Consider the following 26789-nt stretch of genomic DNA (forward strand, 5'->3'; position numbering starts at 1 on the left):
CTGTCGGTTAATACCTTTCACCTAACCATCCACTCTGGTGTCGGCCCCACAGGGGGCGACATCACATTTATCGGCATCTGCTCCGTCACCATATAAGCCTCCTCATTAAACATGTCGACACAGCTGTACCGACACACCGCACACGCACACAGGGAATGCTCTGACTGAGGACAGGACCCCACAAAGCCCTTTGGGGAGACAGAGAGAGAGTATGCCAGCACACACCAGAGCGCTATATAATGTGGGGAATAACACTATAACTGAGTGAAATTTCCCCAATAGCTGCTTGTATATATAATATTGCGCCTAAATTTAGTGCCCCCCCCCTCTCTTTTTAACCCTTTGAGCCTGAAAACTACAGGGGAGAGCCTGGGGAGCTTTCTTCCAGCTGCACTGTGAAGAGAAAATGGCGCCAGTGTGTCTGAGGGAGATAGCTCCGCCCCTTTTTCGCGGACTTTTCTCCCGCTTTTTTCTGGATTCTGGCAGGGGTATTTACCACATATATAGCCTCTGGGGCTATATATTGTGGTATTTTTGCCAGCCAAGGTGTTTTTATTGCTGCTCAGGGCGCCCCCCCCAAGCGCCCTGCACCCTCAGTGACCGGAGTGTGAAGTGTGTATGAGGAGCAATGGCGCACAGCTGCAGTGCTGTGCGCTACCTTGGTGAAGACTGATGTCTTCTGCCGCCGATTTTCCGGACCTCTTCTTGCTTCTGGCTCTGTAAGGGGGACGGCGGCGCGGCTCCGGGACCGAACACCAAGGCTGGGCCTGCGGTCGATCCCTCTGGAGCTAATGGTGTCCAGTAGCCTAAGAAGCCCAAGCTGGCTGCAAGCAGGCAGGTTCGCTTCTTCTCCCCTTAGTCCCTCGCTGCAGTGAGCCTGTTGCCAGCAGGTCTCACTGAAAATAAAAAACCTAATTCTATACTTTCTTTCTAGAAGCTCAGGAGAGCCCCTAGTGTGCATCCAACCTCGGCCGGGCACAAAATCTAACTGAGGCTTGGAGGAGGGTCATAGTGGGAGGAGCCAGTGCACACCGGGTGACCTAAAGCTTTCTTTAGTTGTGCCCAGTCTCCTGCGGAGCCGCTATTCCCCATGGTCCTTACGGAGTTCCCAGCATCCACTAGGACGTCAGAGAAATGCTATATATTAACACCCCCAATTTTTCTTATAACTTTCCAAAAAATACAATATCAAATGAATTATTGAATAGTAATGGAATAGCTCCAGTCATTTAACCTGGGAGCTACATACCCATGGTTATAACTAAATTACCCCATAAAATCCCAAGTCCACCAACTTCTCAACCAATTATTAACCTCTCACTGTCCCATAGATGTAGCACAAGGGTCAAGTAGAATTTAAAAAAAAGAAAGAAAAAACCTTAAGAGGTATGCAGGTTAATGTTCAAGCCTAAATCCCTGTAACCTTACATTTACATTTATCACTGGTACCAATATCTCCAAACAAACTGCTTTATCTGTAGTATGCTGAACCCTACTACTAGAAAGATAGTTTGGTATTTACTGAGCCAGCAACAGGTGACCCTGTTTGACCTCATAATAGCCAAATCTTTACCATCAGTACCTGTTTTGTCTTCACTGTACTCCTGTTCCCATTCAGACTGTATTAGTAAATCTGACTGCTACAGGAAGTATCTTGCTGCAGCTATTCTGCCCACCAAATATTAATCCGTTTGACCTTGCACCTATACTAGCTACTGCCAGCACAAGTTCAGATTACTGTTGGAGAATGCACCAAACCACTGAGAAATTGTGACAAAAAGAATACAATAGGAATAACGTACCCCACTGCAGAGATATAATACATAGTTAAAGTAAAGTCCTAATTCCTTTTAACCGACCACCATTGAACATACGCATATACAGTATACAGCAAGTCCAATTTTTCCTCCCAAAACATAAAAGAAATGAAGACAGAAAAGATATAAAAAAAATCCAATAGTGTCGTTTGTTCAAAGAACACTGGTTGTCATTCAGAGTTGTTCGCTCGCTAGCAGTTTTTAGCAGCCGTGCAAACGCTATGCCGCCTCCCACTGGGAGTGTATTTTAGCTTAGCAGAAGTGAGAACGAAAGGATCGCAGAGCGGCGGCAAAGTTTTTTTGTGTAGTTTTAGAGTAGCTCAATACCTACTCAGCGCTTGCGATAACTTCAGACTGTTCATTTCCTGTTTTGACATCACGAACATGCCCTGCGTTCACCCAGCCACGCCTGCGTATTTCCTGGCACGCCTGCGTTTTTCCGAACACTCCCTGAAAACGGTCAGTTGACACCCATAAACGCCCTCTTCCTGTCAATCGCTCTGCGGCCAGCGCTGCACAGCGAACAAATGCAGCTAGCGATCAACTCGGAATGACCCCCACATTGTCCAATTATGTCCAAAATACGACTCCACCAAGGAGCTCTAATGGTGTATAGATGCTTACATGTAGCAAATCCTGTTCTAAATACACGCCTGTAGCAGTTTCTTTAATATTCCTGGATACCAGTCTTACTGCAGGAATGGACTCTACACTCAGATCCTAAATGCAAGGTAAATTTAGATTAAAAAGTGGCCATACAGAGATGAGTAAAAGCTATGAAAAAACACAAAACAAGGACAGTCTCCACTACCAGGCGGATATAAATTCTACTGCCCCCCCCCCCCCCCAACCCCTGGTTCCCGCACTCATGCTGGCCGCTGGCGGCCGATAACCGCATCATTTAATATGCGGAGCCGACACGCACTACCCCCCTCCCCCCCCCCCCCCCCCCGGTTCCCGTGTCTGTCGCATTGTAGCTCGGACCACAGTACTCAGCATACCGCGATCAACCTCCGACCTGGTCCCCACTGGCTGCGCTGCTGGAGTCCTCTCACAGTGAGTTCCGTGGGCTGGCTGCTGGCAGGGAGAAAACACACTGCGCATCTCAGCCTGAGAGGAGCTGCAGCTCCCCCTAGATGCAGCTGCCAGCTCTCTCAGTGTGCGGCCACGCAGAGGGAGACACTGACTGCCACGATATAAAAAAAATAAAAAAACGTCAAACAGCAGTTCGATAGATCGGCGGCTTGGGGGGGGGGGTTCTCGGTACTCTGAAACCCCCCCCTGCGTGTGCGCCTGGCTACGTTATGACCTTTTCTTGTCCAAGACGCTACCAAAACTTTTGTCCTCTCCCTAACTAACCTCCCACATTGACTTGATATCTGTAATTACCCTCACTCATCTGTACCCACTTCAATGTATCCTAAATGCCACAGCAAGGTATATCTTCCTCCCTCACCACATCTGCTTAATCACTTTGAAAATCCATACACTTATGCCCTATACACTATACAATTATATGGCAGATAAACTGCCAGATACGGCTGGTTGGAATGAAAATCTGATAATGGATGAGAGCAAATTACAATTTACTATTTGCTCCTAAACACTGGAAAATGGACAAAAACATCATTCATACAAGTTGGCTAAATCCGTGACTTAACCAATTTGTCTGAATGACAGGTTTTGTCCATTTTCCAGTGTTTGGGAGCAAATAGTCGATTGTCATTTACTGACGTTATTTTAGATGGGAGATCGGTGGCGATAACATTAGAATTCCCCCCTAGTGTCATCCAGAACACTTTCACACATGGCAAATATTCTCAAAATACTCTAGTTCTTGTTCTCCTAGATCTACTTCTGCATATTATCTTGACTCTGGTAACCAACTCTAATTACTGGTTACACGAGTTTACCATTCTCCCATCTAAAACTACACATACAGTAATGGCAATACCAACACAAGACTATTATTTTGTCTTACTCTACAGCGGGGATATGCAACGTTTTACTCTGAGTGCCCGACGCTCAACATTACAAGACAAAAATATTTCCAAAATGCCTCCGCCATTACAAAATATGCAGACATACAAATGCTGGGCAGACATGGCCAGATAAAATACCTGTCAAACCGACAGGCATTTTATCTGGCAGTCAGACAACCTGCAGATATTATAGTCATACACTGCGAGATTACAGTGGCCTGCACCTGAAATCTACACTCCTCCACTGGGGTAGAGACTTTTTCCCATTCTTACCGATGTTAGGGAACAGGGGAAATGTCCATCGGTCGGCCATGGTAGTGCATAGTAGGCCCAATGAAGCACACTTTCAACTTAGAAAATGTTGCATCAGATAGACCTCATTTTCGGATAGGTCGCCCGCATACACTGTAAAATTATCTGTCCGATTCACTGAAAAGTAATAGATGGAAACTAAAAATGTAAGCGTCTTCAAGGCTTAGCATTTTTTTAAGCTAGTTTTCTCACTTTAAGTTAAATAAACCTGTAGTCTGGTGATGCTTCAATCAACTACTAGCAGGACCATGTCTTTTAGTCTTGAAAAACAAAAAAACTTGTTCACAATAATAACTTGAAGCAAATGAATAGAACAGAAAATATAGCGTTCTTCAGTGATGAATACTGTAAAAGGTAGTTCTTGCTAATTGCCGTAATGTACAGAAGTAGAGTCTTATTTTTTCAAAATGTCATCCCTCCTAGCTACAACTTCTCGACCTACACAGTATAGCACTAAAGATCTATTAATCCCATTTCCAGGGATTCTATTTTAAGAAACTTAAAACAGATAAGTCCCAGGACATTTTCTGTTGCTTTTTCGGGGTACAAGATATACTGAAACAGAGCCATGGATTTGGAGAGCTTTATACCTTTTTGAAAAAGATAGTCTTGCACGAGAAATGTCTACTTGTAACAGTTGGATGTTTTATTCTTGATATTTGTCCAGAAGTCCTTTAAACTTTAATAAAACTTTAATAAAGAATTTCATAATACTTGTCTGAACATCGCTAAAATCTTTACTTTCTTTGTAAATTAAGCCAAATATTCATACAAGTTTAGCACAGTTTGCCATTTACCCTGACATTATACAATCAGGGTATTAAAAACTTTGGTGATATCCAACAGAAATGTAAGGATCTAGCTTGCCAAAAAGGTCTTCTCTTTCGAGGAAAGGCTGCAGAGCAGTAAGGGAGAGGTAGCTCATCGCAGAAGTGGGGGCGACCCAGAAGCGACACTCAAAACACTCTCACATGCCATCTTGTGTCACTTGCCAAGGGCTGCTGCACAGTTATGGTACCAAATGATATCTTGTAATATAGAAAATATTTTGCACAACATAAAGAATGGATATGTGACCATGTCAAGATTAGATATATTATCTATAAAATAACGTTCAGTGTGCGCATAAACATGTTTTATTGTTTGCTATTGTTCTCAACGTGAATTTACTGGCTTTTGCTGCTCTTTTTTTATATTACTGTATTGATAATAAACTCTCACATGCGTCACTTTCACTGGTTCCTTTTCATCCGCTCACTTGTTTTCTCCATGACTTGGTATATAATATTGCACAGCAGGATAGTGGAAAATAATGAAATCATGAACATTATTTTTCATTACTTCAAAAAGACAAAAAAGGCATACTACATACATTAAAAACTTACTGTATATTTAGACTAATGACTATATACCTGGTTTCTAGCTACGTAATAAGCCACTGACCGATTTGTCTAGATTCGGAGCAGGGCCCAAGGGAGATATACAGTTGGAGGCCATGCGATGGAAACTTAGAGATTTAATAAGTTATCCCCAGGGTCGGCTCTACCATTAGGCAGCTGCCTAGGGATGTCGGCCCCTAGAGGGCGCCTCAGAATTCATCTAGCAAAAAACTGAAGAAGGATGTGTCTGTATATGGCCTCCTCCGCCGCAGCAGCAGCCAGTGCAATCAGGCTGTACCACAGTGTCTCAACGCTTCCTCCGTGCTCAGAGCCGGTCCTAGGCAAAGGCATTTGCCTAGTTTGCCTAAGGCAGTTGGTATGCCTAGGAGCACAAGCAGCTTCAGCTGATTAAAATTATATGCAACATGCCTATAATCTGTTTTTATGGCTGTATCTGCATGCAAAATGCTACATATCATTTTAATCAACAGAAGCTGCTTGTGCATCCTAGCAACATAGTAATGCAAATAAGATGCATTTTCATAAAAAAAGGCAGCGGACATTAGCAGGGCTGCCAGTTGACTCATGCCAGGCATCTCCTACTGCATGGTGTATTGAGGCAAGATGTATGAGGACACATCTGTATCCAAGCAGAGGCAGAGGTGACAGTGTTAACAGGCATGTAAGTGCGGTGTACAGGTGGGTTGGTTGTGCATTAGTGCGGCTTATGTGTAAGGGGCATTGTGTGTGTCATGTGTATAAATGCATTAATAATGTGCGGTATATGTGTAATGGGCACTGTGTGTGTCATTATGTGTATAAGTGCACTAATAATGTGCGACATATGTGTAAGAGACATGTGTATAACTGCATTAAAAAAGGTTGGCATAATGTGTAAGGTGCATTACGTATATAAGTACATTAATAAGTGTCGTGTGTAAGGGGCATTACTGTGTCATTATGTGTATAAGGGCATTAATAATGTGCAGCATATGTGTAAGGGACATTATGTGTATAAGAACATTAATAAAGGTTAGCATAATGTGTAAGGCGTATTATGTTTATAAGAACATTAATAACGTGTGTAATATGTGTAAGGGGCATTACTGTGTGGTATTATGTGTATAAATGCATTACTAATGTGTGGCATTATGTGTATAAGGTGCTCTACTGTGTAGTGTAATGTATAGAAAGGTCACTACTGTGTGGTCTAATGTGAATAAACAGCAATATGGTGTGGTGTAATGTGAATAAGGGCACTACTGAGAGGAGTAACGTATACAAGGTAAAGTGGTACTACTGTGTGATGTAACGTGAATTATGGACACTATGGCATGAGAAAATGTGAATAAAGTTGCACTACTGTGTGGCATAATTTGAACTGGGAAGTACCACTGTGTAGCCATGCCCCTTCCCAGCAAGAACACACCCCTTTTTAGGCTGTGCACCGAATGTGTGCACTGTTCCTATTTAAAAGTATAGGGTGTAGGAGCACCAAAATGAGGACAGCTATGGGTGAGGGGTGATGGTGCTGAGAAAGGGGTGCAGGGTCAGAAGCGGAACTAGCGGTGGTGCTAGGGGGCACCAGCCAAAATCTTTCGTAGGGCATCATATTGGTTAAGGTCGGCTCGGTCCCTGCTGACACATGTTACATGTGGAGGCACATAAGAAGTGCATAGACAATTCCTAACATGCCAGCTAGCGTGTATACATAAGTACCATGAAAAGGGTTGGGTTGGGAATACCGCACAGGATTAAATGGATTATAAGGAATAATAATAAATAAAATGTTGTCTCCGAGAAAAGCTGACCGGTTAGACAGTAGTCTAAAATTTATCACCTTCTACCAGTGAAAATAAATATCTATGGGTAGAAAAAATGGTGATTGTCAGCGGTGCTCCCAAAGGTCCAAGCGTATTTGAAAATAGAAAGAAAAAGCTAGAAAAAAGTGACCTTCGTTGGGAGCACTCACTCCCGGAGAGTAGCTTGAAATTGTTGATATATGTATGGGTGGTGATGTAACAATGAGATAATTAAAACGTAACTTTTAATAGTGTGTATATATAAAAAACTAGGTACACCAATTGAAATTACAAGAAAAAAGAAAAAATACACAAATAATGAATGAATGGCTCTAAACTTTATAAGCCACACATAAAGCTAACTCTGCGAACATATTGATGGATTACTACTGTGGTAATTTGGTGTCTGGCAAGCATATGCCCATCCTCCCGTGGAGTCAGCACAAACCCCAATTGAGTTCCATCAGTAACCTACAACACCTGGTATTCCTAAGTGGTCTCCCACTGAAGTACTGACCAGGCCCAACACTGTATTGCCTCCAAGATCAGACGGGGTTGGGCATATCCAGTGTGGTATGGTAGTAGGTTACGTATGGAAAAGAGCGGCGAGTGCAGCTGTTATGTGACAAAATGAGGGATGTTTAATATTGTGCCAGTTTTATTGAATGCATTTGTCTAACCCATTAAAGATATTTAGTTGACCGTCATTGCACCGATTGGCAGCCCAAACACATGGGTACGCGGAGGTTAAATCATATGGTCAACAGGGGTTAGTGACAACAAGCCTCTGTTTTTCCTGTGCATAGCATGAGGCAGAACAAGGAAAATTGCCTATTACAATTTAAGGCATGTGTAACAAACAAACACAAAATCTGAAGAAAAGACGTCCGTTATTGCAGACTGGATCTACCTGTCAAAAAAGCATTGGTTAGATAATACTTTCTGATACATCAACATTAATAAGGATATTGTCCATGCTAGATGTCAGGTATGGTGTTAGTTTGTGTCAGAGGAAGAAACAAAAAAGACTAGCTACAATAACAGAAAAAATGAATGATTAAGTGTGTTTTTATGACATCCAATGTCCCAGATACAATTGTAACCACCTTTTTAGCATATATCAAAAGAAAATGGGAAGGGACAAAGAATACTTGCTGCAATAGTAAACAGTCAAATACTGGCAGCCAGTACATCAGATACAATTGTTGCCATAAATTTTGCATAGACTGATACTAAGAAGCCAGGTGCAAATTTAAGAAAAAAAACACACAACACACAGCGCTGCAACTTCAAGTGCCCTGCAGTATACTATAGGAATGTTCTCAATTTATACATTTAAAACATGCCAGAGAGCCTGAATAGTTTAATAACCAGAGTTGCGGCTGGATACCACGGGTAATAATGCAGTTAATCATACAAAACACCTACGGTGAATGGTTTTCATATACTTGCTACTCACAACCAGCATCATAAATAGCCCAATTAAACGTTGGCTGTATCATTAGAAGGTGAGGACAATCTGGACAGGGAAAGGGGGGAGGGATACTTATTCTACTGTGCGCCTCCCCGTCCCGTCAAGTGCCGCTGAACCGCTTGAGTCCGTGCGGTATGCAGACTGGGCGTCTCGCCCGATCTCCTCTCCTCTGCCGCTGATCTGAGGCCGGTCACGTGAGAGTGCTCTCCGTGACCCTAATCACGTACCCAACGTACGTTTCGCAGCAGGCTTGTTCACGGGTAGCGTGAGCATTGTGGCGCCGTGGGTTAGAATATATTAGAAGATTCCACCAATCATGGCTCTTCCAGCTAAATTGACACAGCAGGGTCATATAATTGATAATGCTGTGCCTGACGCCAGGGAAACATGAGCTCCATGTGAGACAGATATACTATAATTGATTGAATGAACCTGACAGCTTAAAGTGATCTAAATAATAAAATTATGTCACTATTTCATTTACAAGGAGCAGAGATATAAGCATAATAAAGAGAGATAGATCAAATTCATAGGAGGAATTTGTTATGTAAATTGGAGATATCCTATAATAATAATAATAATAATAATAATACGATTGTATATATGTATAAATTCCATGATACAAAAGACATGAACAACATCATGCCTAGATTATAACATAATCGCATAATTGCCGATTAAGGATGTATAATTAATAGATTACAAAGAACAGAAAGGAAAATAATGATAAAGGAAAGTGCCAGTAATTAGGATGTCCGGATTATAAGCAAAAAAAACATTTTTTTGTTTTTATAATAATTGCCTATGATACTGAGGAGTGTAAATAAATGAATGAGTAAATACATGACCAAACAAAAAGGGGGATGAAGGTGTAAAGCAGTGAGGGGAGATAAAAATAGTAAGAATATAGAGGAATTAATAATAGTGATATCATGTGATAATAAAGGTTACATGGTCCATAGTGCCACTAATATATGGATGACTTTGTGCACGCCCTGCCTGGTTCTATGCCCTCATTCAATGTGGCAGTGATAAAATTTTGGTCTAAGGGTAAATAAATATGTGATCTAACATGTAGTTTATATAAGTGAAAAAGAATGAAATGACTGTAATGAGTGTAATGGAATCAGTGAATATGTGCAAAAAAGTGCTAACATGGATGATATAATTATATAAATATGATTGTGGAAAGCAATAAAAACGAGAGGGTGAAATTGTGTAGTGTCGGATATGAAGATGGGAGTAAACTGAGCCCAGAAAAAATTATTAATGCAACTGTGAAACAAGGTGAAACAACCGATAAAATGTGAAGTGAAGAACGTGCAAACAAAGGGCCGTTATGAGTATGAGGAATGTATAATGGTTGTACCTGATTGTTGTAAAGTGATATAGGTGTGTATAAACAGGGGAAGGGGGAAGGAAAATGAATGAGTTTAATAGAAGTCTGAAGATATATGCATAATTAAGTTGGGAGGAAGGCTCCAAAGTTCATCGTTTCATTTAGTCCCTGTGGGTGCAAGGAGTCTAATTTAAAAGTCCATTCGCATTCCTTGCGTAGAAGTGTGTTGGTCCAGTCACCTCCACGTATGCCCAGTTTCCCTTTTTCCAGACCGCATACTTTCAGTTCATCCCATCGACCGGCATGATGATACAGAAAGTGTCGTGCCACAGAGGTGATCTGCTTCATTCTTTCAAGGTCTTTGGTTGCGTTTCGAATGGAGCCTATATGCTCCAATATCCTTTGCTTAAGGGGTCTTGTTGTCATCCCTATGTATCTTTTATGGCAACTGCAAGTGATGCAGTAAATCACACCTTCTGTGGAGCAATTAATGAAGTGTCTAAATTTAATACTGTTGCCGTATCGGTCTTGGATATTGTCAATCTTGTGAATATACTGGCATGCTTTGCAATGGCCACATGGATATGTGCCAGTTGTGGTCTGTGACTTTGCTTGGAATTGCTGGAAATGGCTGGTGACCAGCCTGTCTTTTACATTTCTTGATCTCCTCCAACTAATGGAGACTTGTGGCCCTAATTTTTCAGATAAAATGGGGTCCAAATGTAGGATCCCCCAATGTTTCTGAATGGCTTGCTTAGCCTGGTACCATTCCTTACAGAAGCCCCCAACAAATCTGATAGTCTTAACATCTTGTTGCTTCTGTTTTTTGTTAAAGATCAGTTGTTCTCTGTTGATGGTCTGGACACTCCTACTGGCTTTCTTAATGGATGTATTACTATACCCTCTCTCCAGTAGTCGGTTTGAGAGGTCTTTACTTTGTGCCACAAAATCCAGATCATTAGAACAGTTCCTTCTTAAACGTAAGAATTCTCCCTTTGGTACATTATCTATAGTTGGGGGGAAATGGGAACTGGTCTGGTGTAGCAGGGTGTTAGATGATGTCTCTTTCCTATATAATTTCGTTGAAATCATATCATTTTCATCTTTGTAAATAAGAACATCTAGGAATGGAAGTTCCTCCTGGCTTATCTGGTGGGTTAGCCGAATATTGAGATCGTTATTGTTCAGGTGCTCAATAAATAGCAGTAGCGTCTGTATGTCTCCTTCCCAAATCATCAGGATATCATCAATATACCTGACCCACATGATGATGTTAGCCGTGAAGGTATCATTACAATCACTAAACACGAATTCCCTTTCCCACCATCCTAGGAAGATGTTGGCATAGGTAGGGGCACACGCTGCCCCCATAGCTGTGCCCCTAGTTTGCAGGTAAAGTCTGTTGTTGAATGTGAAAAGGTTATGATTCAATATGAACCGGAGTAGATCAGCAAGAAATAAATGAAAATTTTCCATACCTTCTGTGTGCATGAAGTAGTTAACAGCTTCTAACCCCTTGCTGTGGTCAATTGAAGTATATAGTGCTTCTTCATCAAGGGAAACTAAGTATTGTTTTTTTTCAAGTCTGATATCATGAATTTTGCGAAGGACATCAGTAGTGTCCTGAAAAAATTATGAAAGGCCCAGTACATGATGTCGTAGATGTAAATCGACAAAAACACTGGCTTTCTCAGTGAGTGATCCAATTCCAGATACAATCGGTCTGCCAGGTGGCTTCTTGATGTTTTTATGTATCTTGGGGAGCATATAAAACGTTGGAATAATCGGATGAGCTGTCTGAAGGTATTGATATTCAGAGGTAGTAATGGTACCCTCAGCATGCGCCTTGGTCAGGATTCTATTATATTTTATCTTAAAATTCTCCATGGGGTTGAGTACTATCCTTTGATAGCATGACTTATCTTCCAACTGACGATATGCTTCCTGTAAGTATTGTTCTTGGGGCCATATCACCACGTTACCCCCTTTGTCTGATGGCTTGATAATCACGTCCTGCCAGGATTCAATTTCTCTTAAAGCATTAAGTTCTTTTCTGGATAAGTTGGAGTTGTACTGTCTTCTGCTGTTATTAAGATGTATACGGTCAAATTCCTTTGATACCAATTTCGTGAAGATCTGCACCTCAGGACTTGTCTGTTCCGTCGGAAAGAATGAAGATTTTTTCTTACAGATGAATCTTGTACTGACCTCCCACTGTGAGCTGGTTGAGATTCAGATTCTAATTCCCTTAGGGCTGCCAAAGATTCTTGTTCCAGTCCCAGTAGTTCTGATGTGTCAACATTTTCACACTCCTCCCTCTGATTTGATTGGGTGGGTGCTGGTTCAAGTACCGATCTTTTATTATGGAATTTGGTGAGGAGCAGTTTTCTGCTAAATAGTCTTAGGTCCTTTTCCCATTGGAATCTGTTAAAATGTTCAGTTGGGGAATAAGAAAGGCCCTTACCCAAGACTTGGATCTGATTGTCATCTAGGCTATGTGCAGAAAGATTAATAATTTTGAGTTTAGAGGAAGTCTCTGGTGGGACTGAGGAGTCCATGATTATCTCCTCTGTGTGTTCCGTGCCGGTTGTCTCCTGGGTGGTGGTAAATCCCACTGCTGTTGCGTTCTTCCTCTTTCGACCCCTCGTCTTTCGTTTATGTGGTTCCTTGCTCCCCTCTCCCTTGGGGGATCCCCTAAAAAAATGATGGTATTGTGTGAGGTTGTCACCCTGTCCTCTGGGGTTACTGGTAGATGGTCCAGTGGGAGTATGGTCTGTGGAGTCTTCAGCACCTGACGTTTCAGCTTCTGATGAGGAATAGTGGTCAAAAGTTCTGGGAGGTCGTAGTTGCCAGGAGGGTTTATTCCATTTGAATATTCTACCTGATGAAAAATCCTTCTTGTCTCTGGCAAATTTATTCTTTTTCCTTTCAATAATAGTTTGTTCATATGTAAGGAGATCTTGTTTATTTTTTCAAAACAGCGTTGAAACTGTTGATCCTTCTCCCAGGGCTCCAGTTTTTTGCTCAGTTCTTCCAGATCACGTTCACATCCTTCTAATGTGAGGTGGTTGTGTTTAATCAGAATGCCCATGAGGTCCATGGAGCATTTTAAAAGAGCACTGTCCCAATCGGTTTTAAGATTATCACTGGCCAAATTGAAGGTGGGAAATATCCTAGGTCTAAGACCACGTGGCACAATTTTGTTCTTGAGGTAGTTCTCTAATGTCGTGAGATCCCAGTTGATACGTATTGGTTTATGTAGGGTCTGTTTGAGCTGAGTAAAGTCAGTTTCCCAGTTGGTGTGAGGTTCTGTGTCTACTATATTGCTAGGAAAAATGTCCTCGAGATTCTCTTTACTCTTATGTCTATAAGACAGTTCCTGTTTTAAATTGAAACTCATGTTGACTATATGCGGATCTATGTCCGTAAGAATGTGTACCAATGTTTGAGATAAACATAAGTATACATAAGTAGAAAGAATGGTCGTCACTCAAGCATTTGAAAGTGTATTGTGAACACAGTCACAAAATGTAACTTTGCTTTATACTTTTTCACTTTAAAAAAAGTCCTAGCTTGTTGTCACTTTTCTCTGTATATTTATAATGATGCAATTCATCCTAGCCCACCTAGTGGTCACAGGCATCTCCCCTCCGAGAGTTGGTGGTGGTGGGGTTTGCAGGTTAGGGGGTGCTAGGCTGAAGCTATGCCTAGGGTGCAGAGAGACCTTGCACCGGCCCTGGTCTCTCCAAATAGATGGTAAATGGAACTTGTACTTTGGTGTTCATCTCAGCTACAGTTGAATTGGTGCTGTCCATATGAGGCAACATCCAGACATTTTTCGACGGCAATTTGTAATTCCCAATATGCTACTAGGAAAAGTACCTCTAATGTACTGTAGATGGTCAGAACATTGATCCCATGCAATCATGATTTTCTACTGGTTACAAATACAAATCCTACAAAGCAGCTGAATAAAGGTTTTAAGAAAGGTTAAAAGTAGTTCCCTTTAGGACCTATGTACACTTGATCAATACGCCTTTCTTCTGCATGAATGGAAGGACTTGTAATTTGTTTTACCGTTTACAGCACATTACACAAGCTGGGTACACGCTATACGATTTTGAACCAATAAAGATAAAGATTTCACTTGAAACTTCCCCAGCTGCAGAATGAACGACATATAGCATACACACTGAACGATATTGTGAACGATATCGTTCAGTGACTTCACCCCTCCTATCCCTGAACATGCAGTCATGAAAGATATTGCCTAAATCAGACTGCATGTTCAGTTGATAAAAACAGACGATAACGACCCGCGGGAGCACGCATCGTTACAGTGCACAGACACCAGACGATGTGCATGATAATATCGTTATCTTTATCATGCATATCGTTCATCAAAATCGTCTAGTGTATACGCACCTTTACAGTCCTGTTTTTTTATTATGCATTTATGGTTGTTTGGTTTTTTTTAAAATCAGACTCCCCCCTTGGAACAAATGTTTAAACAAAGTTGTCATAGGAATACAACATGAAAAAGTTCCAACAAAAGAAAAGAGGGGGGAAAAAAGGGATGAGGGTTATTAAAATATTTTCAGAATTTTACCTCTCTTACCACAACCATCACCCATATGAGCCTGCATGGTGTGTGACAAAGGGTTAACAACAACATACCAACCATACCTGTCTAGCAACCGGTAAAGTCCTTTTTTATATAACACTTTTGATATTAATTTCAAAATGCAACATGCTTCCAGAGCGGAAATCTTGAAGAAGTTTTCAGGTACTCATCTCAAAGTACAACAAAACATATCATAGCCATCAATAACCCAAATACTAGTCTGAACTGTACTTTATGGACACATTCATTACAAGTAGTACATTACTACTAAACTACCCCACCCCCCACCCCCTGGAAATCCACACTGAGAGGGAGAGGATTAGGGGGCATTTTCTGGAGTACAATAATAAGTTATACAGACACGTTTCGATACAAAATAATAAGATTTTACTTACCGATAAATCTATTTCTCGTAGTCCGTAGTGGATGCTGGGGACTCCGTCAGGACCATGGGGTTTAGCGGCTCCGCAGGAGACAGGGCACAATAATAAAAGCTTTAGGATCAGGTGGTGTGCACTGGCTCCTCCCCCTATGACCCTCCTCCAAGCCTCAGTTAGGATACTGTGCCCGGACGAGCGTGCATAATAAGGAAGGATATTGAATCCCGGGTAAGACTCATACCAGCCACACCAATCACACCGTACAACCTGTGATCTGAACCCAGTTAACAGTATGATAACAACGAAGGAGCCTCTGAAAAGATGGCTCACAACAAGAATAACCCGATTTTTGTAACAATAACTATGTACAAGTATTGCAGACAATCCGCACTTGGGATGGGCGCCCAGCATCCACTACGGACTACGAGAAATAGATTTATCGGTAAGTAAAATCTTATTTTCTCTGACGTCCTAGTGGATGCTGGGGACTCCGTCAGGACCATGGGGATTATACCAAAGCTCCCAAACGGGCGGGAGAGTGCGGATGACCCTGCAGCACCGAATGAGAGAACTCCATGTCCTCCTCAGCCAGGGTATCAAATTTGTAGAATTTAGCAAACGTGTTTTCCCCTGACCAAGTAACTGCTCGGCAAAGTTGTAAAGCCGAGACCCCTCGGGCAGTCGCCCAAGATGAGCCCCCTTCCTTTTGGAATGGGCTTTTACCGATTTTGGCTGTGGCAGGCCTGCCACAGAATGTGTAAACTGAATTGTATTACAAATCCAGCGAGCAATCGTCTGCTTAGAAGCAGGAGCACCCATCTTGTTGGGTGCATACAGGCTAAACAGCGAGTCAGATTTTCTGACTCCAGCCTTCCTGGAAACATATTTTTCAGGGCCCTGACAACGTCAAGTAACTTGGAGTCCTCCAAGTCCCTAGTACCCGCAGGTACCACAATAGGTTGGTTCATGTGAAAAACAGAAAACACCTTAAGGAGAAATTGAGGACGAGTCCTCAATTCTGCCCTGTCAGAATGAAAAATTAAGTAAGGGCTTTATATATGATAAAGCCGCCAATTCTGACACACGCCTGGCTGAAGCCAGGGCTAATAGCATCGTCACCTTCCATGTGAGATATTTTAAGTCCACAGTGGTGAGTGGTTCAAACCAATGTGACTTTAGGAAACTCAAAACAACATTGAGATCCCAAGGTGCCACTGGGGCACAAAAGGAGGCTGTATATGCAGTACCCCTTTTACAAACATCTGAACGTCAGGCACTAAAGCCAGTTCTTTCTGGAAGAAATTCGACAGGGCCGAAATTTGAACCTTAATGGACCCTAATTTTAGGCCCATAGACAGTCCTGTTTTCAGGAAATGTAGGAAACGACCCAGTTGGAATTCCTCTGTAGGGGCCTTCTTGGCCTCACACCACGCAACATATCTTCGCCAAATGCGGTGAAAATGTTTTGCGGTTACATCCTTCCTGTCTTCGACCAGGGTAGGGATGACTTCATCTGGAATGCCCTTTCAGGATCCGGCGTTCAACCGCCATGCCGTCAAACGCGGCCGCGGTAAGTCTTGGAACAGACAAGGCCCCTGCTGGAGCAGGTCCTTTCTTAAAGGTAGAGGCCACGGGTCTTCCGTGAACATCTCTTGAAGTTTCGGGTACCAAGTCCTTCTTGGCCAATCCGGAACCACGAGTATCATTCTTACTCATCTCCCTCTTATGATTCTCAGTACTTTTTGTATGAGAGGCATAGGAGGGAACACATACTCTGACTGGTACATCCACAGTGTTACCAGAGCGTCCACCGCTATTGCCTGAGGGTCCCTTGACCTGGCGCAATATCTAGTTTTTTGTTCAGGCGGGACGCCATCATGTCCACCTTTGGTTTTTCACAACGGTTTACAATCATGTGGAAGACTTCCCGATGAAGTCCCCACTCTCCCGGGTGGAGGTCATGCCTGCTGAGGAAGTCTGCTTCCCAGTTTTCCACTCCCGGAATGAACACTGCTGAGAGTGTTATCACATGATTTTTCGCCCAGCGAAGAATCCTTGCAGTTTCTGCCATTTCCCTCCTGCTTCTTGTGCCGCCCTGTCTGTTTACGTGGGCGACTGCCGTGATGTTGTCCCACTGGATCAATACCGGCTGACCTTGAAGCAGAGGTCTTGCTAAGCTTAGAGCATTGTAAATTGCCCTTAGCTCCAGTATATTTATGTGGAGAGAAGTCTCCAGACTCGATCACACTCTCTGGAAATTTTTTCCTTGTGTGACTGCTCCCCAGCCACTCAGGCTGGCATCCGTGGTCACCAGGACCCAGTCCTGAATGCCGAATCTGCGGCCCTTTCATAGATGAGCACTCTGCAGCCACCGCAGAAGAAACACCCTTGTCCTTGGAGACAGGGTTATCCGCTGATGCATCTGAAGATGCGATCCGGACCATTTTTCCAGCAGATCCCACGTAAAGGTTCTTGCGTGAAATCTACCGAATGGGATCGCTTTGTAAGAAACCACCATTTTTCACAGGATCCTTGTGCAATGATGCACTGATACTTTTCCTGGTTTTAGGAGGTTCCTGACTAGCTCGGATAACTCCCTGGCTTTCTTCTCCGGGAGAAAACATCCTTTTCTGGACTGTGTCCAGAATCATCCCTAGGAACAGTAGACGTGTCGTCGGAAAAAACTGCGATTTTGGAATATTTAGAATCCACTCGTGCTGTCGTAGAACTACTTAAGATAGTGCTACTCCGACCTCCAACTGTTCTCTGGACCTTGCCCTTATCAGGAAAGCGTCCATATTTCTTTTAAGAAGAATCATCATTTCGGCCATTACCTTGGTAAAGACCCGGGGTGCCGTGGACAATCCAAACGGCAGCGTCTGAACTGATAGTGACAGTTCTGTACCACGAACCTGAGGTACCCTTGGTGAGAAGGGCAAATTTGGACATGTAGGTAAGCGTCCCTGATATCCAGTGACACCATATCGTCCCCTTCTTCCTGGTTCGCTATCACTGCTCTGAGTGACTCCATCTTGATTTGAACGCTTGTATGTAAGTGTTCAAATATTTCAGATCTCACCTAGCCGTCTGGCTTCAGTACCACAATATAGTGTGGAATAATACCCCTTCCCTTGTTGTAGAAGGGGTACTTTGATTATCACCTGCTGGGAATACAGCCTGTGAATTGTTCCCAATACTGCCTCCCTGTCGGAGGGAGACGTTGGTAAAGCAGACTTCAGGAACTTGTGAGGGGGAGACGTCTCGAATTTCCAATGTACACCTGGGATACTACGTGTAGGATCCAGGAGTCCACTTGTGAGTGAGCCCACTGCGTGCTGAAACTCTTGAGATGACCCCCTACCGCACCTGAGTCCGCTTGTACGGCCCCAGCGTCATGCTGCGGACTTGGCAGAAGCTGTGGAGGGCTTCTGTTCCTGGGAATGGGCTGCCTGCTGCAGTCTTCTTCCCTTTCCTCTACCCCTGGGCAGATATGACTGGCCCTTTTGCCCGCCTGCCCTTATGGGGACGAAAGGACTGAGACTGAAAAGACTGTGTCCTTTTCTGCTGAGATGTGACTTGGGGTAACAAAAGGTGGATTTTTCAGCTGTTGCCATGGCCACCAGGTCCGATTGACCGCCCCTTTATACGGCAATACTTCCATGTGCCGTCTGGAATCTGCATCACCTGACCACTGTCGTCTGGCAGATATGGACATCACATTTACTCTTGATGCCAGAATGCAAATATCCCTCCGCGCATCTCGCATATATAGAAATGCATCCTTAAAATGCTCTATAGTCAATAAAATCTTGTCCCTGTCAAGGGTATCAATATTTTCAGTCAGGAAATCCGACCAAGCCCCCTCAGCGCTGCACATCCAGGCTGAGGCGATTGCTGGTCGTAGTATAACACCAGTATATGTGTATATACTTTTAGGATATTTTTTCAGCTTCCTATCAGCTGGCTCCTTGAGGGCTGCCGTATCTGGAGACGGTAACGCCACTTGTTTTTATAAGCGTGTGAGCGCCTTATTCACCCTAAGGTGTGTTTCCCAACTCGCCCTAACTTCTGGCGGGAAAGGGTATACCGCCAATAATTTTCTATCGGAGGAAACCCACGTATCATCACACACTTCATTTAATTTATCTGATTCAGGAAAAACTATAAGTAGTTTATTCACACCCTACATAATACCCTTATTTGTGGTACTTGTAGTATCAGAAATATGTAACACCTCCTTCATTGCCCTTAACATGAAACGTGTGGCCCTAAAGGAAAATACGTTTGTTTCTTCACCGTCGACACTGGAGTCAGTGTCCGTGTCTGTGTCTGTGTCGACCGACTGAGGTAAATGGGCGTTTTTACAAGCCCCTGACGGTGTCTGAGACGCCTGGACAGGTACTAATTTGTTTGCCGGCCGTCTCATGTCGTCAACCGACCTTACAGCGTGTTGACATTATCACGTAATTCCTAAATAAGCCATCCATTCCAGTGTCGACTCCCTAGAGCAGGCCTGGCCAACCTGTGGCTCTCCAGCTGTTGTAAAACTACAAGTCCCATCATGCTTTGCCACAGTTTTGCTATTAGGCAATGCTAAAACTGTGGCAAGGCATGCTGGGATGTGTAGTTTCACAACATCTGGAGAGCCACAGGTTGGCCAGGCCTGCCCTAGAGAGTGACATCACCAATACAGGCAATTTGCTCCGCCTCCTCACCAACATCGTCCTCCTACATGTCGACACACACGTACCGACACACAGCACACACACAGGGAATGCTCTGACAGAGGACAGGACCCCACTAGCCCTTTGGGGAGACAGAGGGAGAGTTTGCCAGCACACACCAAAAACGCTATAATTATACAGGGACAACCCCTTATACAAGTGTTTTCCCTTATAGCATTTTTATATATGTAATCATATCGCCAAATAAGTGCCCCCCCTCTCTGTTTTAACCCTGTTTCTGTAGTGCAGTGCAGGGGAGAGCCTGGGAGCCTTCCTCACAGCAGAGCTGAGCAGGAAAATGGCGCCGTGTGCTGAGGAGAATAGGCCCCGCCCCCTTTTCGGCGGGCTCTTCTCCCGGAGTTTGTGAGATCTGGCAGGGGTTAAATACATCCATATAGCCTCAAGGGCTATATGTGATGTATTTTAGCCATAAAAAGGTATTATACATTGCTGCCCAGGGCGCCCCCCCCAGCGCCCTGCACCCTCAGTGACAGTTGGTGACTGTTGGTGAAGTGTGCTGACAACAATGGCGCACAGCTGCAGTGCTGTGCGCTACCTTATGAAGACTGAAAGTCTTCTGCCGCCTGTTTCTGGACCTCTTCAACTTCGGCATCTGCAAGGGGGGTCGGCGGCACGGCTCCGGGACGAACCCCAGGGTGAGACCTGTGTTCCGACTCCCTCTGGAGCTAATGGTGTCCAGTAGCCTAAGAAGCAAATCCATCCTGCACGCAGGTGAGTTTTCTTCTCTCCCCTAAGTCCCTCGTAGCAGTGAGCCTGTTGCCAGCAGGACTCACTGAAAATAAAAAACCTAACTTAAACTTTTATTCTAAGCAGCTCAGGAGAGCCACCTAGATTGCACCCTTCTCGTCGGGCACAAAAATCTAACTGAGGCTTGGAGGAGGGTCATAGGGGGAGGAGCCAGTGCACACCACCTGATCCTAAAGCTTTTATTATTGTGCCCTGTCTCCTGCGGAGCCGCTATATCCCCATGGTCCTGACGGAGTCCCCAGCATCCACTAGGACGTCAGAGAAATTAGCTTTATTACAGATATTTCAAGAAATAATTGTTTTTAAATTAATATTCTGAAAAACATAACTTAAATATGTTTTTTCAAAACTGATATACAGTGTAATGGTAAATTTGTATTTTAACTGGAGAAGACAAGATACTAAAATTCAGTAAGTCACCTGTATTATAATAGATGACATTCTATTTAGTTAGGAAGAATAACCCATTAGTTTAGTTTTATGTTCAACTTCACGACAAATTGGAAAATTCCATTTCAAATTAAATTTGTCTAGGGTGCGCCCAACTACAGGCAACAGTCTTAGCATTACTGTGCCTACATTTGATTCCAGGCCCAGGATATGCACAGGAAAGAACAGAAAGGTTTCACCTAAGTTGTGTTATTGCCACGGCACCATGCTAATTTTAGATTTCTTTTTGTGAGGCAGATAAGGTTTTCCTTGTTACACGCTCCATTCACAGCTGCATGCAAGAATATACTGTGACGTGAATAACATTGACCGGATAAAACTTCACCAGTTTCTTTTATTTTTTTTTAGGCAGGACAGCACAGGAATCTTTTAGCATAGCTGCTAGGGTTAACATCAGTATAGATTCACAGTAGTACATTTCAGTGGCCCCGACATCCCCACACTCCCTTCTGGATGCTAGTCACATCAGAAGCCCTGTCTCTGTGCACTTGACACAAAGGCAGATTACAGGTGCTGTTAATTAATTAGCCTAGCTTCAGGCTCACAGCTGATAACCCGTTATCGACCCGGTATATTGGCAGGTTGACACGGGTCACTGTGCGGTTTTAAAGGGGCACGCCAGAAATCCCGGGTCACCTGCCCCAGTAATTCAACCCGGGTTATAAGAAGGGTTATTCCCGGGTAATTACCGGGTCAGGAGCAGTGTGAACGAGTCATTGCATAGGGAGAGGCGGTGCGGAGATGTCATCTGGCAGCGCCGCCTCCGTTCCCGCACCCGGATGGCAACCTGTGGCGTGTAGGGTCCAATGCCGGGTCCCAATCGCACTGCGATCTGAAAGCGGTGTTATTGAGGCAAAACATGGACTGGACCGTTTTAGTCCTGCAGCTGATGCTCTGCTAAACCTGAGAAATACTGATGTTCCACATTAACTCCATGTGAAACTATGCTGTTCATGTCACAATATTTATATATACACAGTCAGACTTTGCCTCCATGCCCCATTATCCAGATGCCAGGTTCAATTTTCAAGAGTATTTTATATAAGTCTGATTATTGCCTTGTGAAAGTAGCTTCTTATGGTGGTGTGTTAGTGTTGGCAAGTTAAACTCATTCTAATTACTTCAACAACTGCACATGGCAGTTAAACAGCTCCTGTGTAACTAGCAGCCATATACAGTGCAGTGTACTACATTTCAAAAGAGTAAGTCAGGATATAAAAGCTGCAGCAGAAGCCGAAAGCAAGCGTGGATGTGTCATAAATAAACGTTCACTGCCTAAAAGGGGACAACAACTTTAAAATTACTACTGTATATTCACATAAAGGTTATACAAAAAATATATGATATACTAATTGCTTCACAAAAATAATACTGTGTATAAAATGTTACTACTTCCTCATCTGAAGTATTATACACCCACTATAAAATATTAATAAGAAATTGCCCTAGCAGAGGACATTTGAAGGCTAGCAATTAAGTACCTGACTGAATACACACTTCCAATTAGAATATTTAAGCACAGTATGGGGTAAAAAAAAAAAAAAAAAATCATTGTGCAGAAATAATTCTCTTGAAAATCAATAGTTAGAACAGATTCAATTCCAACGTTATAAATCTATGAAAGACTGCAGGATGCAATTTATTAGCAGCCTTTGGCTTTCCAAGAAATTAAACAGCGCGCAAAGTGATGTCTAACAATAATATATATGTACGATGTAGGTCATTTTAGAATGCATAACAAAGCCTGATTTAATAATCCTTTCCTGTTAAAATATTTATAGGTCCATTTGTGCTGGATACAGCATCCTTGTGGCGCTCTACAATCTTATAAAATACTTCAGTATATAAATCTGGCGGTTTTGAGAAGACTACTACTGAATGCTAGTTGTGTACAGGAAAAAAAACTGCTACTGTAACACAAGGCTGCAGAAATAATTTCACAATCGTCAATTCTTCAGCTTCAGGATATTGATAGTGCCAGAGCAGGGCAGCTACCATAATAAAAAAAAGTCTATAGATTATTTAGAGAAGATACATTCAGTGAACAGAGAATATTTACTGTTTGATGATCTACTTAAGAAGGAAAATAATCTTACATTTTTAACAAGGAGAAATAAAGATCATGAAGCTGGTGTCATGTCAGCAGATCAAACAAGCCAAGTTCAGAACCCATGTTTAAAGGCTAATGAAATGTTTCCCCTATAGGAACTTTCCTTTGATCTGTAAGGAATTTTAAAATATGAAGTGCAATCTAAGCAACATGGAAGAGCCAAGGAGTTTGCCATCACTTTTACCGCAAAGCCAAACCTTAATCCTCCTTTCAAACTTTGGTTTGTAAACTTACAGCACCATTAGTTGTATTAGTGTACTTAACAGTTATGACAGTTGCTCTATTACATATCTGATGCCACAAGATATCCATATTTATAATTATTGGGGATGTCTGTATTATTAATCCCTGGAAAATACAAACAGCTATAAGTAATGACCAGCTCTAGACTGGAGGGCTGTATCATTCATCCTCATCAGCTGCTATTTTAATATGCCCAATATTTACCCTCCCTTTTCTGGCAACAATATCTTTAGAGAGACTAGCCTGCAGAAACCAAACTAAGGGCATCATTCAGAGATGGAGGCAGTAAGCATAGAAACAGCGTTTTTAGATGCAATTGATGTGCAAAAATATGCTAATGCTGCAGGAGGTGTCTCTCGCATTAATAGACACCTCTTGCCTGCTTATGTGATCCGCTGCTGTGTACGAAGATGCAGCACTGGAGCCTGGAGGACACAGACATTATCACTTGGACTCCCATCATCTTTCTACCCTAGTGTTTATTGGACTGCATTATTCTTTGGATTAACCAAGCACTTCCAGAGGAACCGAAGTCACCCCTTAAACCAAGCTACTGCACATTGAGGATAATTCCAAGTTGATCGCAGCAGGATTTTTGTTAGCAGTTGGGCAAAACCATGTGCACTGCAGGGGAGGCAGATATAACATGTGCAGATAGAGTTAGATTTGGGTGGGTTATTTTGTTTCTGTGCAGGGTAAATACTGGCTGCTTTATTTTTACACTGCAATTTAGATTGCAGATTGAACACACCACACCCAAATCTAACTCTCTCTGCACATGTTATATCTGCCTCCCATGCAGTGCACATGGTTTTGCCCAACTACTAACAAAAATCCTGCTGCGATCAACTTGGAATCAAACTGGGGATACTGGGGCAGATGTATTAATCTGAAAAAGGCATAAGAAAGTGATAAACCAGTGATAAATGCAAGGTGATAAACACACCAGCCAATCAGCTCCCGCATGTAAATTAACAGTTAGGAGCTGATTGGCTGGTGCATTATCACCTTGCGCTTAACACTGCTTTATCATTTCCTTATGTCTTCTACAGGTTAATACATCTACCCCTCAATTGGTTGCACATCAATACCTCTGACAATTTCATGTGGATAGGATTCCAGAGAATGTCCTAGCCAGGGTATGATATTGCTCTAAAAGAAGTAAAATGAATGTGTCATCCTTCTAATAACCATATTATGCTAGTTAGCACTGTGACAATATTTTAACGGTTCTTTTTTACTAATTTTGTGTATTACATTTATTATTTCATTTTAATACCTACAGTCCTGGTAACAATTATTTTAGTGTAATTGATTTGAAACAGCCAGCGCTAGCATACAATACCATTTCTTTTCTGCAGCACTGGTTCAGTCTGCATGACCATCGGCCATCTGAGCGACCCTCAATCTCCTCAGGATTGCCAGGGAAGCCATACTGCAGATTCTAGTAAATCTGCTTTCTAAGAAGCAGACAATGGCCTTGGCATCACCTCAGTTTTTGGAAATGCTTCCCGTCGCCACCCCCCAAACTGCCGCAGCCTGTCTATCAGGCTGCAGCTTAGGGGACACTGCAGAACGGGTCCTGCGCAGTATGGAGAACATAGGTGATGTACATAAACCACTGGTCTGCGTACAGCTCTAAATTAACTACAAGACAGAGGCGTGTTCAGTGGGGATGTAAGGGGAGCGACTGTTCCCCTTGATGAAAATCAGCAACTACGTAATCTTAAAAGTGTACTCACCGATTGTGGAATATTATATTTATATAAAAAAAATGGATCTGTGTGTGTATCTGTATGTGTATAGTAACATAGCATAGTAACATAGTTAATGAGGTTGAAAAGAGGCAAAATGCCCATCAGGTTCAACCTGTATTCTGTATTAAGCTGTGCACGTTATAATGCACCAGCTGAAGTAATGGTTTCGTACCAATTGAGAAATATATTTCGTGTCACTCCCATATACTTAATGTCTATATTAAATGCGATAGCCTTGGATACTTTTTTCAGCTAGAAAACTGTCCAATCCATTTTTAAACGCATTTACAGAGTCCGCCATTATCACCTTTTCGGGCAGGGAGTTCCAAATCCTTATTGCCCTTATGGTGAAGAACCCTTTCCTACGCTTTGTACAGAATCTTCTCTCCTCTAGCCTCAGTGAGTGCCCACATGTCCTATACAAAGTTCTATTAATAAACAAATCCCCTGCTAACTCCTTGTAATGACCTTTACATATTTGAAGATATTAATGTCTTCTCAATTCTAGTGTATACATATTTAACCTAGTGAGGCTTTCCTCGTTCTACAGTGTCTCTAACCCTTTAATTAGTTTAGTAGCTCGCCTTTGTATTCTTTTGAGTTCCCCGATATCTTTTTTTATAATATGGTGCCCAAAACTGAACACAATATTCAAGGTACAGACATACCAATGCTTTGTACAGCGGCAGGATTACATCCTCGTCCCTTGTCTCAATACCCCGTTTTATGCACGCTAGCACCTTACTTGCCTTCTTTGCTGCATTTTGACATTGTGTACTATTATTAAGTCTATTATCTATGAGCACCCCCAAATCTTTTTCCACTACAGTTACCCCTATATTTTCCCCATTGTGTGTAGGTTACAAGTTTATTTTTAATCCCAAAATGTATAACTTCGCATGTTTCAATATTGAACCTCATTCCCAATTTATACGCACAGGTTTCAAGTTTGAGTAAGTCATTCTGTAGAGACTCCACATCTATTTCTGAATTAATTACCATTATACATTTTAATATCATCTGCAAAGATTGACACTGTGTTTCCCAGGCCTATTCCTAGATCATTAAAAAATACATTGAACAGCAGCAGGCCAAGTACGGACCATTGTGGTATTCCGCTGGAATCCGCTCTGAAGATCGACACAGTCAAGGTCAACAATGTTTAGGTTGACAGGGTTTCTAGGTCGACATGAGTTTTTCACTTTTTTTTTTTTTTTTTTTTTTTTACTTTTTCATATTTACCAATCCACGTGGACTACGATTGGAACCGTAATCTGCCCGAGCAAGCCATGCGAGGGGACACGTGCACTAATTGCTTTTCCCTGATCAAGATTATTGCTCACTTCCTCATAGAAGCTAATTAAGTTAGTCTTACATGATCTGACCCTCACAAACCCATGCTGACTCTTGCTAATAAATTTAGTATTTCGCAGATAATCCTCTATGTTATCCCTCAAAATTCCTTCCAATATTTTACCCACTATAGAGGTTAAACTAACTGGTCTATAGTTCCCAGGATGATTTTTAGATCCCTTTTTAAATAATGGCACTACCTCGGCTATACGCCAGTCCCTCTGTACCATACCTGATCTAACTGAACTAAAGAAAATCAAGTATAAGGGTCTTGC

General features: G+C 42.5%; 1 protein-coding gene and 1 pseudogene across 1 annotated transcript in view; both read right to left on the reverse strand.

The window, feature by feature from the left end:
* The window catches only part of USP6NL (USP6 N-terminal like), a 427089-nt gene that overhangs the window by 374965 nt on the left and 25335 nt on the right, over window positions 1-26789 (reverse strand). The window lies entirely within an intron of this gene.
* On the reverse strand, window positions 7761-7879 carry LOC134939098 (5S ribosomal RNA; annotated as a pseudogene).

This window comes from Pseudophryne corroboree, chromosome 6 (genome assembly GCF_028390025.1).
Source record: "Pseudophryne corroboree isolate aPseCor3 chromosome 6, aPseCor3.hap2, whole genome shotgun sequence".
NCBI classification, from domain to species: Eukaryota; Metazoa; Chordata; class Amphibia; order Anura; family Myobatrachidae; genus Pseudophryne; species Pseudophryne corroboree.